This window comes from Lepidochelys olivacea (genome assembly GCF_965140295.1).
Source record: "Lepidochelys olivacea isolate rLepOli2 genome assembly, chromosome: 4".
Lineage (NCBI taxonomy): Eukaryota > Metazoa > Chordata > Testudines > Cheloniidae > Lepidochelys > Lepidochelys olivacea.
This window is the reverse complement of record NC_140414.1, coordinates 59,504,887-59,517,759: the sequence shown is the minus strand read 5'-3', so window position 1 is coordinate 59,517,759 and position 12,873 is coordinate 59,504,887. Positions and strand designations below refer to the sequence as shown.

At 42.0% G+C, this 12,873-nt stretch overlaps 1 protein-coding gene across 1 annotated transcript in view; it reads left to right on the top strand.

Moving 5' to 3' along the window:
- INPP4B (inositol polyphosphate-4-phosphatase type II B) overlaps positions 1-12,873 on the top strand; it is a 489,632-nt gene that overhangs the window by 110,989 nt on the left and 365,770 nt on the right. The window contains exons 3-4 of the mRNA XM_084627075.1: positions 6,880-7,223; positions 8,828-8,895. The gene's annotated coding sequence lies outside the window, so the exon portion shown is untranslated. The remainder of the gene's footprint in view (positions 1-6,879; positions 7,224-8,827; positions 8,896-12,873) is intronic.

Here is a 12,873-nt window from a genome sequence, read left to right as displayed (position 1 = left end):
AAGAAGTAAGAAATAACGGCTGTTACTGAAGTTTATTTAATTTATACAAACTACTTCTTACATTTTGTTTCATTTTTCTATAAGACGGTGGAAACAGTGGAGGGAAACAAATAGCAGAAAATTATTGTAATTATTATAAGGTGGGTAGAAAGCTGGCTAGATTGTCGGGCTCAACGGGTAGTGATCAATGGCTCCATGTCTAGTTGGCAGCTGGTATCAAGTGGAGTGCCCCAAGGGTCGGTCCTGGGGCCGGGTTTATTCAATATCTTCATAAATGATCTGGAGGATGGTGTGGATTGCACTCTCAGCAAATTTGCGGATGATACTAAACTGGGAGGAGTGGTAGATACGCTGGAGGGGAGGGATAGGATACAGAAGGACCTAGACCAATTGGAAGATTGGGCCAAAAGGAATCTGATGAGGTTCAATAAGGATAAGTGCAGGGTCCTGCACTTAGGATGGAAGAACCCAATGCACAGCTACAGACTAGGGACCGAATGGCTAGGCAGCAGTTCTGCGGAAAAGGACCTAGGGGTGACAGTGGACGAGAAGCTGGATATGAGTCAGCAGTGTGCCCTTGTTGCCAAGAAGGCCAATGGCATTTTGGGATGTATAAGTAGGGGCATAGCGAGCAGATCGAGGGACGTGATCGTTCCCCTCTATTCGACATTGGTGAGGCCTCATCTGGAGTACTGTGTCCAGTTTTGGGCCCCACAGTTCAAGAAGGATGTGGATAAATTGGAGGGAGTCCAGCGAAGGGCAACAAAAATGATTAGGGGACTGGAACACATGAGTTATGAGGAGAGGCTGAGGGAGCTGGGATTGTTTAGCCTGCAGAAGAGAAGAATGAGGGGGGATTTGATAGCTGCTTTCAACTACCTGAAAGGGGGTTCCAAAGAGGATGGCTCTAGACTGTTCTCAATGGTAGCAGATGACAGAACGAGGAGTAATGGTCTCAAGTTGCAGTGGGGGAGGTTTAGATTGGATATTAGGAAAAACTTTTTCACTAAGAGGGTGGTGAAACACTGGAATGCGTTACCTAGGGAGGTGGTAGAATCTCCTTCCTTAGAGGTTTTTAAGGTCAGGCTTGACAAAGCCCTGGCTGGGATGATTTAACTGGGAATTGGTCCTGCTTTGAGCAGGGGGTTGGACTAGATGACCTTCTGGGGTCCCTTCCAACCCTGATATTCTATGATTCTATGATTGTTGACTGTCCTGGTGTGAAGATGCTGTGTCAGTGATTGTACATCAAACTACAATGTAAGCAAATAGATAAATATACATGTCATATGGCAGATGGAATTTCCCGCACCCCCCCTCAATTTCAGATGCTGTGTCAGATGGTGATTACTTAAGAATTAATATATTTTTTTACTAAAATGCACTTTTAGTTTTTATTTGAACTGCTACCTGAATGCAAATATTTCTAGCATTTGATACTTTGATTTTTAATATTATTGTCTTGTCTTGTGTTTTGGTATTACCAATAATAATATAATCCAGGATCTACCAAACAGTGTCTGACCTCGGATCAGAATCTCCAGCTCAACAGTGCAAAAGTTTCACCAGGGCAAATAAGCCTTGATGTACCTCTGTTTACTCCTGAGGGTGCCAAAATATTAAAAGTTCTGCACCAAAAGAATAAAAATTCTGCACACAGTATTTTAAAATTCTGCAAATTTTATTTGTCAATGAATAATTGTGGAGGGTCCAGCAAAGCAGTGGGAAGCAGAGGCCACTGGCTGCATGGAGATCAGCTGCTGCTCCCACCCTTCCCAGGACAGGGACTCTGTGATGAGGCTGCACCTGACTTTGACACAGTGCAAGGGTAGTATTGCCACCTGTCCAGTTTTTAGCTTCTGTGTCCAGATGCCATTTAGAGTTGACAGATGCCCGGTTTTCTACTGGAACGCCTAGGGGACCTGGCAGTGTCCAGTTAGATGTACTGGCCGGCCCCCAAAAGTCCAGTTACCTGGCAGCAGGTCATTAACCGGCAGCAGGCCCTGCTTAGCTCAGGCTGCCTCCTAACTGCAGACAGGCTCCTTGTCAGGCTGCAGCAGCTCCTATCAGGGAGCCCAGCTGGGTCAGAGGGGGAAGGAGGTGGAGATGATCCAGTGAGTGATGGGGAAGGGGCCTTGGGTAAAGAGCTGGAGAAAGCGGTGGGGCCTTGAGGGAAGCGGGCAGGGCATTGGGGGAAGAGGTGGAGCAGGGGCATGGCCTTGGGGGGAAGAGGCGGGATGGGGCATGGCAGCTCAGTGTGGGATTTGGATGCACAGGGGCTTGTTGAGGTGTTCTGGGTGCAGGGGCAATTGGGACTCTGCAGGGGAGTCCAGGGGAAGGTGGTTGGGGCTTGGTGGGGAGTGGGTATGGATGTGGGGGAGGCTCTGTGTGTGGGGGGTCTGGGTGCTGGGGGAGTGGGGCTTGGTAGGGTAGGGGTCCATGTGAAGCTGGTTGGGGCTCAGTGGGGTGCGGTTCCAGGTGCAGGGAGGGGGGCTTGTTGGGGTGGGGGTTTGGTGGGCCTGCTTAATGGGGCTCCTGCATTCCTGTCTCCTTCTCTTTCTCAAACTACGTCCATGGGCGTCCCTAGCCCCACCCGCGCAAGGTGATTTACCTCTCCATCGTCTGCTCCGGGTGCCGGAAACGAGGCACCTGCACTGTTGGGGAGGGGCGCAGGACCGCTCTTGTGGCTTCTCTTTGTTTACTCATAATTTTCTGCAAGGAAACAAAGAAATCTGTAGGGGACATGAATTCTGTGTGCACACAGTGGCACAGAATTCCCTTAGGAGTATCTATTGCAGTCAGTAGAGACAAACTAGATCAATTTGACTCATCCTGTATTCTCAGTTTAGTGGAGCTACATCAGTTTACACTAGCTGAAGATCTGACATAATTGGCCAAATTCACTGCTGCTGTAACTGCAGTGAATAAAATTCTCGTGGATTTAGGAGAATATACAGTACGCTGTATGTTTTGTCCTTTTTCATTCTAATTCTGTTGGTAGTATAACCCAATTTTATTTCGATCATTTGTCTAAAACCTGTCATTTGTCTATATCTCTGCTATGGAAATTTGTACCAGAGAACAGAAAAAGTGGAATTGAACTTTTTGATTAGTGGGCTAGATTCTCCAGGCTGAGTGAGCTGCATTTGGCAGAGGACCGATGGAGTAAAGGCAAAAATGACCTTATGCCATCATTGTGGTTTCCTGATTCAGAGTTAGTCAAGCCCCTAGCTCAGTTTAGTGCTGCTCTAAGTTGTGTCTAGCTGCTCACAGGCCCAAGGGATTGTACCAGTTATTTGTGCCTTTTGGACTGCAGAAGCACTCCAGCCATGCCTCTTGTTCCTTACAGTGCCAGGAATCTTAAAGAAACAATGGTCTGCGGTGGGAAATCTCCAGTTAGCTAGTTAAGCCAACGTTGTGGCACCTTTGTACTGTCAGAATGGTATAGACACACAGCAGAGCTGAGGATCTGGCCCTATGTCTCATCTTTTTGTTTTAGTATAGTTCAGATTACTGTAGGTATACTGTGGTGACAGGATTATGTAAATTGAAAAGTTAGCATTACTTGTCCCAAGTATCTGAGCAACCTTGGTAACCATTTAGAAGTTTTAGTTTCAATTTAATCAACTTCTTTACTTGATCCCAAGTCTTTTAATTTTTAAATTACATTGAAGAGATTATTTGAATACATGTTCCTTTATAGCAAGTTTGTCATGTAAATTTATGCTCTAAGAAGGATGCTGATTACATTAGAGACAGTATCCTTTTCTTTGCTTGTAAGTGATTTAAAATTATTTTCCATGTATCAGCCAGTCCACGGAGCTCTGTAGGCACTCAGCAACAAATTGTTTTATTTTAAGTGATAAATAGTTGGTCTGAGAAAATAAATGACATTTCAGAATGTTGCATTTTTAAGTGGAAATTGGTTGTTTAATTGGGGTGTGTGGTGGGATGGCGAGTTTGAGAGGAACAATAAATTAAGCAATAAATCTGCTGCACCCTGTTGTGGAAGCGTTGAGGGACATCTGAGAAGGTGATATAAACATGCCCATAATAAGTGTCAACATTTCCAGAATTATTTTATGATGTATTATTTGTTTACAGTCATCCTCATGTTAAAATAATCACATTGTATATACAATGCAGAAGCATGACATTGTTTTTAGTTTTCTTTGTGTATACTGATGTGAAAAATTGCAGATAACTTCCTGAGTTATTGTTTCAAACCTGAATGACAGAACTGGGATCCGGCATGTAATCTCCTGGGGAAAGTCAAATGCATACTAGCCCAGCAGGAATTATGTCCTATGCTAGCTAATATTTTAGCATTTTATTTTAAAGCCTAAACTGTTGAAATTTGGAGCAAAGAAAAAGAGGAGCCAATTTATAAATGGTTTAAGCCTATTGGCATTTCAGTATGAATATTTTAGAGTTTATTTTCTTTACACATTTCTTACATATTCTGTACAGTGTAGTATGTAGTTGAATTTTTTTAAAGGCTTTTTAAAATATGGGAATCTGTCGTACTGGGGGTACTCTAGAGGATGCTACGGGCTTCTTGGAGACACTTTTATCTATTATTTATAATCCATTGAGGTCAGAAGTTGTGATTTTTAACATTTCTCAGTTTTCCATCACAATATACTGCAAAATTAATTGCTTTAGCCCTGGCACTCATCGTGCCTGTTTCTTCTTCTCGGTACTTCAAACCGTCTGAAACTCCAAAATAATGTGGTCAATTGAAAGTTGAAGCCTCCAAGGCTAACTACTTTGTGCTTCAGAATATTGGGTGTGTGCGTTTTAATAGGAATTCTTCAAGTGGATCTTTTGAACATCTAGTTTAGATAAATAATTTACAAATTATTTAAAGCTTTTGGGACAGTTTGGATAATACAGTTGTAAATTAGCGCAGAATTTGGTCCAATTTTAAATCACTTATTGGAGTACTGTGACAGATTCTTTGGTCTGCTCCATCTATTTGGGACAAAAGTGGACAGATGCTGGTTGTGTGTACAGCAGAGAATGTGCCTTGCAAAGACTAACTCTCTTCTGGTGTATAGAGCTTGTTCCTGCACCAGCCTGCCCCCCACCTTTTCCCATACTTCCAGCATAGGGCAAGGGAGGTAATGTTCTGGGAGGGGAAAAGGGAAGAAAATGAGACAGGCATAGCAGAGCTCTGCTCTATCTGCCATTGGCATAAGGTCCCTTAGGGACTAAGCTCCTCTTAACTTCCTCCGGAGCTGGGCAGCACAGGATCAGGGGGTCACTACCATCTCCCTGCAGTGACCCCTCAGCTGCGGTGAAGAACTGAGCCCTGAAAGTGAGGTTGCACCCCCCCACCAATTGGTGCCTTTATGTCAAATTCAGCTATCATACTGGTGTGAATCCAGAATAACTCCTGTAACTTCTTTTGAAGCTATTGGATTTTTACTTTGGAATTACACTGGGTGGAATAGAATATGGCTGTTTATTTTCCAGAATAGGACTGTCCTGTGGAAATCATAATAGTTACCAGCTTCAGATGCATTGCAGTTGATGTCTAATGTCTTCTATGGTTTATCAGGAGAATGCAGAGAAGCTTACAGGGTAAATCATATATATGCTTTCATCAGTTTATTTTTTTTAAGGATTCTGAAATTACTGTGTATAGAGACACTTTCCATAACATTCAGCGGGCTGTTAAAATGGAAAAATGCCACAGCTAAAAGGACTTACAACTATATTGTTTTGAAACCTGCTAAATTTCACCTTCCAAGATTTATCTGATGTCACAGGGGATTGTCTGTTTTAGGATAAAGGGAAGTTCTAAGAGCTACCAGGTGGTGCTAGAAAGGAAAAATTGCCAAAACAGTCATCAGGTGTTTCATTATCCTCTCTCCGATGGTTTTTCTCCAACCTTCAAAATATCAGCATCCTCCAAAATATCCAACAGGAGGCTGAAATTAACCTATGTCAACCTTAACCCACCATGGGTCAAATTTTCAGCAGGGCTCCTTATATGCTTCTGAACATGTTGGATAATTATGTGTGCAGATGTGGGGTTTTCAAGTACAAAATGAATGTATCCATAAAAAGAAGCCAGCACTTGCAATTACAGATTAACTGGGGATGCAATAAAATATTATTGCTTCTTAAAGAAAAAATGTTTTAAGCAATACATCCAGTACTAGGAATTAACTTTCCACATGATTTGGCTCTCTTCATTCATGAGCATTCATTCATTCAGGAGCATTTCCATGCTATAAAGGACCTGGGCTATAGTGAAGAAATTTAGACAGCTTCTGATGGCTTTCCTGGTAGCTAGGGAACCACTGTCAAATCCCAAAAAACTGAAAATGTCTTTATAGTAATCAAATAATAGATTGTACTACCAATGAATGAATTGGTTATCCCAGGGTCGGTTCCTTTCTATTTAATAAGCTAGAATTTGGTACAATGGAAGAACTTCTACAGTGAGCTAAGCCCTTGGTTATGTTAATATTCCTTTCCCCATCTCCCACCTCTGAAGACAGTTGAATTGTACAACAAGGCTCATCTCTGACCATTATGTTCATTTTGTGGATGTGTATGATTAATAATTCCATATGTAATCAAATCACACAGTAGCCTTAAATTCTGTGATAAGCTCCAGCGAAGTGACTGATATATGCAGTAATCTATTAATATTTTCTACTTTGTATATGTATTATATATGTTTTTCCTATTCTCAAGGTATGAAAGAAAAAATAAATTAACTAGAGTGCACTACTTGAATGAACAACTTTCAAGAATAACCTGGATCTCATATTTGGTTATCTGATTAGAATATACAGTTATCCTGATTTTTTTGAGACAAAGTGGGTTATTGTTTTAATTTGTGTTGTATATCTTACTTTCAAGGACAAACTGTTGACCTGATCTGACTTGCACTAAACAATCTAAGGTGCACTGATTGACCATTGCATCAGACCAGAGGCTGTAAATGAAAAATGGCCTTCTGCCTCAGTTTGCTGATAAACATTTCCAAACAGCATATTTCCCAGTAAAGGCTTCGGAGAGGACACTTACAAATTTACTCCCGTGCATTTTTTGCAACTTAAGTGCAACTGGCTGAGCAGATCCAGAGCTGGAATTCAACCTCATGCCAAACCAGTGTGAAGATCACTTATTTTTTCCTGACGTTCAGGAATAGTGATAAGGAAGCTGAGTCTGGAAGGCAGTCTTCATTCCATTTTCACCTTGAGGTAAGACAGCTGGTCAGATTTGCATACAAGACTATTAAATACAAGTATCATAATCTTAAGCACCTTGATCTGGATGAGTTAAATTTATGCTGACCTGGTAAGAAGCCAGGAAGGATGGTTCAGTTGGTTGGGGCACTAGCCTATGCCTTGAAAGATGTTGATTCAATTCCTTGCTTTGCCACAGACTTGTGTGATCTTTAGCAAGTCACTTGACATTTCTGTGCTTCAGTTCCCATCTGTAATCTGCGGATAATAGCACACCCTACCAGTCAGCGGTGTTGTGAGGATAACTACATTGAAGATTTCAGAGTAGCAGTCGTGTTAGTCTGGGAAAATCACAACAATCCTTGTTCCAAATAATTGTTCCCGACCTGGGAAAAAGAGCTGTTTTCCTCTAGACTGCTTTATTACAATAGAGAATTGTGAATAGCAGCCCACTTCATATGTTCCATTCTATGCATCCGATGAAGTGGGCTGTAGCCCACGAAAGCTTATGCTCTAATAAATTTGTTAGTCCCTAAGGTGCCACAAGTACTCCTGTTCTTTTTACATTGAAGATTGTGAGGCACTCAGATTCTACAGTGATGGGGCCATATAAGTAACTTGGATAGGTAGAGGTAAATACATCAGAAGTATCCTGATAGATCTTTGAATTCTAAGAGAGTTTACAGCACACAATACCTGTGTCAGTGTTCATGAAAACGATTTGGGGATGTCTCAAGCAAGTTTGTGAAAAACTTGGATTTTTTTCCCCTGGGGAGTGTGGAGAGACACTCAACCCAATTGAGTTCAGTCCATTATTTTATTTTGTGGTTGTGCGTTTTTTGTTCGTGGATTTTTTTTCTTCATTCTCTGAAATTATCACTCAAGTATTTGCATGAACAGAACATATATTTGAAAAGGAGGGTCCTCAGTGAATTCCCTGCCCTGCTTCTTCCTAGAATAGACAGTGTATTAAGAATGGAGAGGGAGCATGGCTAGAACTTTAGAGAAGAGTCCATGCTATGCTTTAGAGAAGAGTCCATCCACTAGATGGAGAAATAGCTGATCTGTGAAGGGGCAGGGGGCGATTTAGAACTGGCAAGCAGTACCCTCGTGCCCTGCAGAGCCAAGCATGGCTGAGATTCTGGGCCAAATAAATGTTTGTGGTTCATTTAATATAACTTTTGTGTCTGTGTGTTCACGTTTTGTCACTGTTTTTTAATCAGCAAAAAACGGGGGGAGGAGGGTTCCTGGATGGGGAAAATCACAACAATCCTTGTTCCAAGTAATTGTTCCCAACCTGGGAAAAAGAGCTGTTTTTCCTCTAGACTGCTTTATTACAATAGAGAATTGTGAATTGCACAGGTTTTGTTCCAGAAGTAATCAATTCCTTGCAGAGAGTCTGCATGGATATTTCAATTTGAAAGAAAAGTACCCTTTTGTACACAATGCTTTGTTTTTCCCTCTCCCTTTTATCTGGAGGTTTAAAAGAACAAGCCCAGAAAAAAAGGAGTTTTGATCACTCCGTTTTTTGCCTTTGAGATTTTGCTGTATTTATTTATTGTAGCTGTAAGTGGTGAAACTATTCTGACTGGTAACGTATCCTTGTCTTTTGGTCATAGGTTATATCATTTCCCTAAATATCTGATGGCCTTGAGGTGAGAAGGGATCCAGTCCTGCTCTTGTTGAGGTAATTGGCAAAGCTCCAGGATCAGGCCAAAAGGGTTTTTAAACCAGTCTCTGGTGGCATCCCAAGAAATGGTGGTGGGGCAGTTTGTTATAGGAGTTTAGGGGAATTAAATAACTATACCTAAATGGGGTTTTAATACTTGTTCTGAATCCTGTCTACTGGGCCTTGAGTTTAGGATTAAATTTTTCAAGCCTTTCATAACATACAAAAGCTTTAAAATTACAAAGTAGCATGTGGAGATGCCTTTCTAAAAGAAAATCTACACACTGTAGAGAATCCAAAGTTACTCCTTCCTGGTGTTTGGCTTTATTAGCAAGGAAATAATAAGATGATAAAGTTCCTCTCAAATCTTCTCCCGAGTCTTGGCTTCTCCTATGGTTCATACCTCAGGATTACTCAGCCTCCACTCTATTTCCTTCCCTAGTTGTGTGGAATAACAAGTTACTTGCCTTTGAGAGTTGGTAGTCTTACTTAATTCTTTTCCATCAGGATCCATATCTGCTATTAGGATGGGCTGTGTCCAGGTAAACATAGTCAGGTTTTTACAGATTTGTGAGAGCTAGATGTAGACTGCCCCCCGCCCCCCCGACATAGTGCTTGTTCTTCTGAAGCAGTAATGAGAGGTCAGTGTAGCCTAAATATGATGTTACTTGGGAGGAGAGTTTCCTTAATGCTTAATTTTTTTGTGTTAGGTTTTTATTGATAATTGTGGTCTCAATTTTCAAACTTAGGTGACTAAATACATATTCAGCTGCCTGATGATAGGTACACAAGTGCTGAATTAGGCCTGCTTGTGGCTAAATCAGCTCCTAAGGTCCTAAACTCAGATTTAGGCATTGAACTGTAGGCACCCTCCTTTGAAATTGTCTGTATTTTATAATGTGGTTTTCTGCAACACATAAAATTGTGATGAATGCTATAAATCAAAATAAATGGAATAGCAACACACTTAATTTTTTTTTTACAAAGAATCTTTCTTCAAAAACTTGAGCCAAAAAGTTAACCACAGCACTTCATAATAATCTGTATATTACAGGGTGCAACATATTACTCCCAACATCTAAAGCAGAGAATTGCAGTTTGGTAAACCATTTCATTTGCTATACAAGAGATCTCAAATACAGACTGATAGCTAGTCATTGGTTTGGAGACCTTTCAATCATTAAACACCATCCAAACCCAAGTTTAGACTGTTCTAAACAAGATACCAGATTTACCCTAGATAACCATGGGATAATACCAACTTGATGACAGGGTTTGTTGTATGTAGGATGGTTGTTAGGACAACCTTGGTTAAATACATTTCCTGTTTCATTTTGGGAGAGCTACAAAACTAGTTTGAATCCCTGAGCATGGGCTTCTTATGTATGGGACATTTTGCTGATAGTGCTATCTTGCTGCTGTAGCTCATATTATTAATGTCTTACTTCTGTAACCAGCGAGAAAGTGTTGGTTTTTTAAATCTAGCACACTGTTTAGACTCCATGTACCTGAAGTATAAGTGTATATTTGGGACAGTTATTTTCTAGAAATCCATGTTTTAGAATTTGCCGTGTAACAGTATGTTCAATAGGGAGTAGATTGTGGCCCAGCTGCCATGGTGGCTCCTCCTGGGTAGCAGTGCAGAAAGAGAAGCAGGCTTCATAGAACTGCCACCTAACAGGTGGCTGGGAGGGGATATGGAATATAGATAGCCATAGCTCAGCCCCTCAATGTGCCCAGAAGCAGAGCCGCATTTCCTTTTTCAGGGAACATACGCTGCACTGCATTATAATTGGTGCAGTTTATGCCCCCTCAAAGAAGGGAGGAAACCATGAGGGAGACTGACTCGTTCACTCACAATTTCTCATCCCAAGGTGCTTCATAGGCAGCACAACAATGCACTGCCTATTTCATTGGGCCGATGACGGCCCAGCATAGTCCTAGATTAGTGGAAGTATTTATGGTTGTTGGGACATTTACTGTAACGGGAAATTAAAACGAAATGATGTAGTGAGAGAGAGTCAGGACTAACCAAGACAACACACACTGAAAATAGAGTGAGTGTGTGGTTTATATGTAGGTGGGCACCCTGTGCTTCATTCTGTTGTTCTAATGATCTAGTTCCATTACATTTACTTATTAAGTTATAATTTTTATTAATCTTTAAATTTATTAGAATAAAACATTTCACTGTAATCCTGTCTGTGATAAATGATGGGGAAAGTGAGTACCAGTTTAGTTTTCATATAACAAGTAGTAATGGTCCCTCGCTCTCCTGTGGGGAGGGAGGCCGCTCAGTCCGGTCCTGTCTGGCTGGGACCAGAGTATGCAGGACCCTCAGGAACCCATAATAGGGCTGGATGACCAATAGTCACCATCGGGCTTTAGCCTGGGTTTGGGTGGCTCAAGCTGCCAACCCTTAAACAGAGTCTATAACGGAGTCGGGGGCCTGGGCTTGAGGAGGCTCAGGCAGCCAGCAAACACACAGTCTATAAGGGAACTGGTAAGGGAGGCGGCTCCTTCAGGACTAGAGCTTCCCTGTGCAGGATTGGGAGTCAGCCACCCTGGGGTGGGGTGGCAGGGGGATGCGGATCAACCCTACTCCACTGTGTCCCAGCCCAGGGCCCTGGCAGGGGCAGGATTGGCTGCTCCTGCGTTAGTGGGGATCCAGCTGCAACACGCCGACTGAGCCACACCTGGCTCTGCAGCTGGCTGCCCCAGGTCACTTCCTGCCTCTCCGGGGTTCGGTACCTGTGGCCTCCAGGCCTCTTCCGGTTCCTTGGGGTACATGGTGGCAGGCACTCTGGGCCAGTCCTTGTTGGCGTCTGGGGATCGGGAACAGCCAGGCGTAGGTTCCCCTCTGGGATGTGGCAGAACCAGCAGAGCGTCCTTCTTCTCCTCAGGCTCTCTCCTGGCTCTGCTGCAGGGACTGCCTTTTATACTTCTGGCCATGCCTCGGTACTTCCAGTGAGGGAGGTGGAGCGATCTAGGCTCCACCCTCCAAGAGGAGTGTAATGGTCCCTCGCTCTCCCAGTTGGAGGGAGGCCACTTGGCCTCACTATGCAAGTGATTTATCCAAAAAATCGTGATTTGCTTTATTTTTTTGGTATCTCCTATATGAATAAAAACAATTCGAATGAGGGGAAAAGTTCTAAAAGCAACTGTGAAACTGCAGGTTTTAAATAAACATGACTTCATTTGTAAAGGATTTTACAATTTCTAAATTATGCACAATTGTAAAACAATGACTTTTTCCCATGTTAAATGCTAACTGTTGTTTCGATCTCTAAAGAAGCATGTGCTGCACACAGCCAGCTCTATCAGAATTCATGATTACCTGAAGCATGTGATTGAGTGGTGTGATTGGATTCCACTTGTAATAACCAACAGGGGTGTTGGAAAATTCCAGGACAATTGTCTCAAATTGTACCTGTTTTCACGATTTTCTGTTCTAAGACAGCTGTTAGGGTCGGATTTCTCATCAGGTAATCAAGTACAAGATTAAATCATTAGAAACAATGGAAGAGTTACAAAAGGGATTACTCTCTCTCCTATTTCTCTGTAACCTCTAGTTCACAGTGAAATGTTATATGGCAACCTTGTTGATTCAAAAAACACCATCAGTCAATAACCTATTAATTTGACAGTAACTCTGGAAGTCTGCTTGCCTGTCCCCAATTTCCATCAGGCCTAAAGAGAAATAAGACTTAAGTTTCAGAGTAGCAGCCGTGTTAGTCTGTATCCGCAAAAAGAAAAGGAGTACTTGCGGCACCTTAGAGACTAACAAATTTATTTGAGCATAAGCTTTCGTGGGCTACAGCTCACTTCATCGGATGCATGCATCCGATGTAGACTTAAGTGCTATTGTTGAGTATGAATGAATACCTGAATGCCCTTTGAAAAACAATATATACTGTAGTGATAAGTATTTCTGAAACTTTTTTAAAATAGTCCTGTTGTATTTCAAATTCTTTTTCAGCATGTAATATACTATCC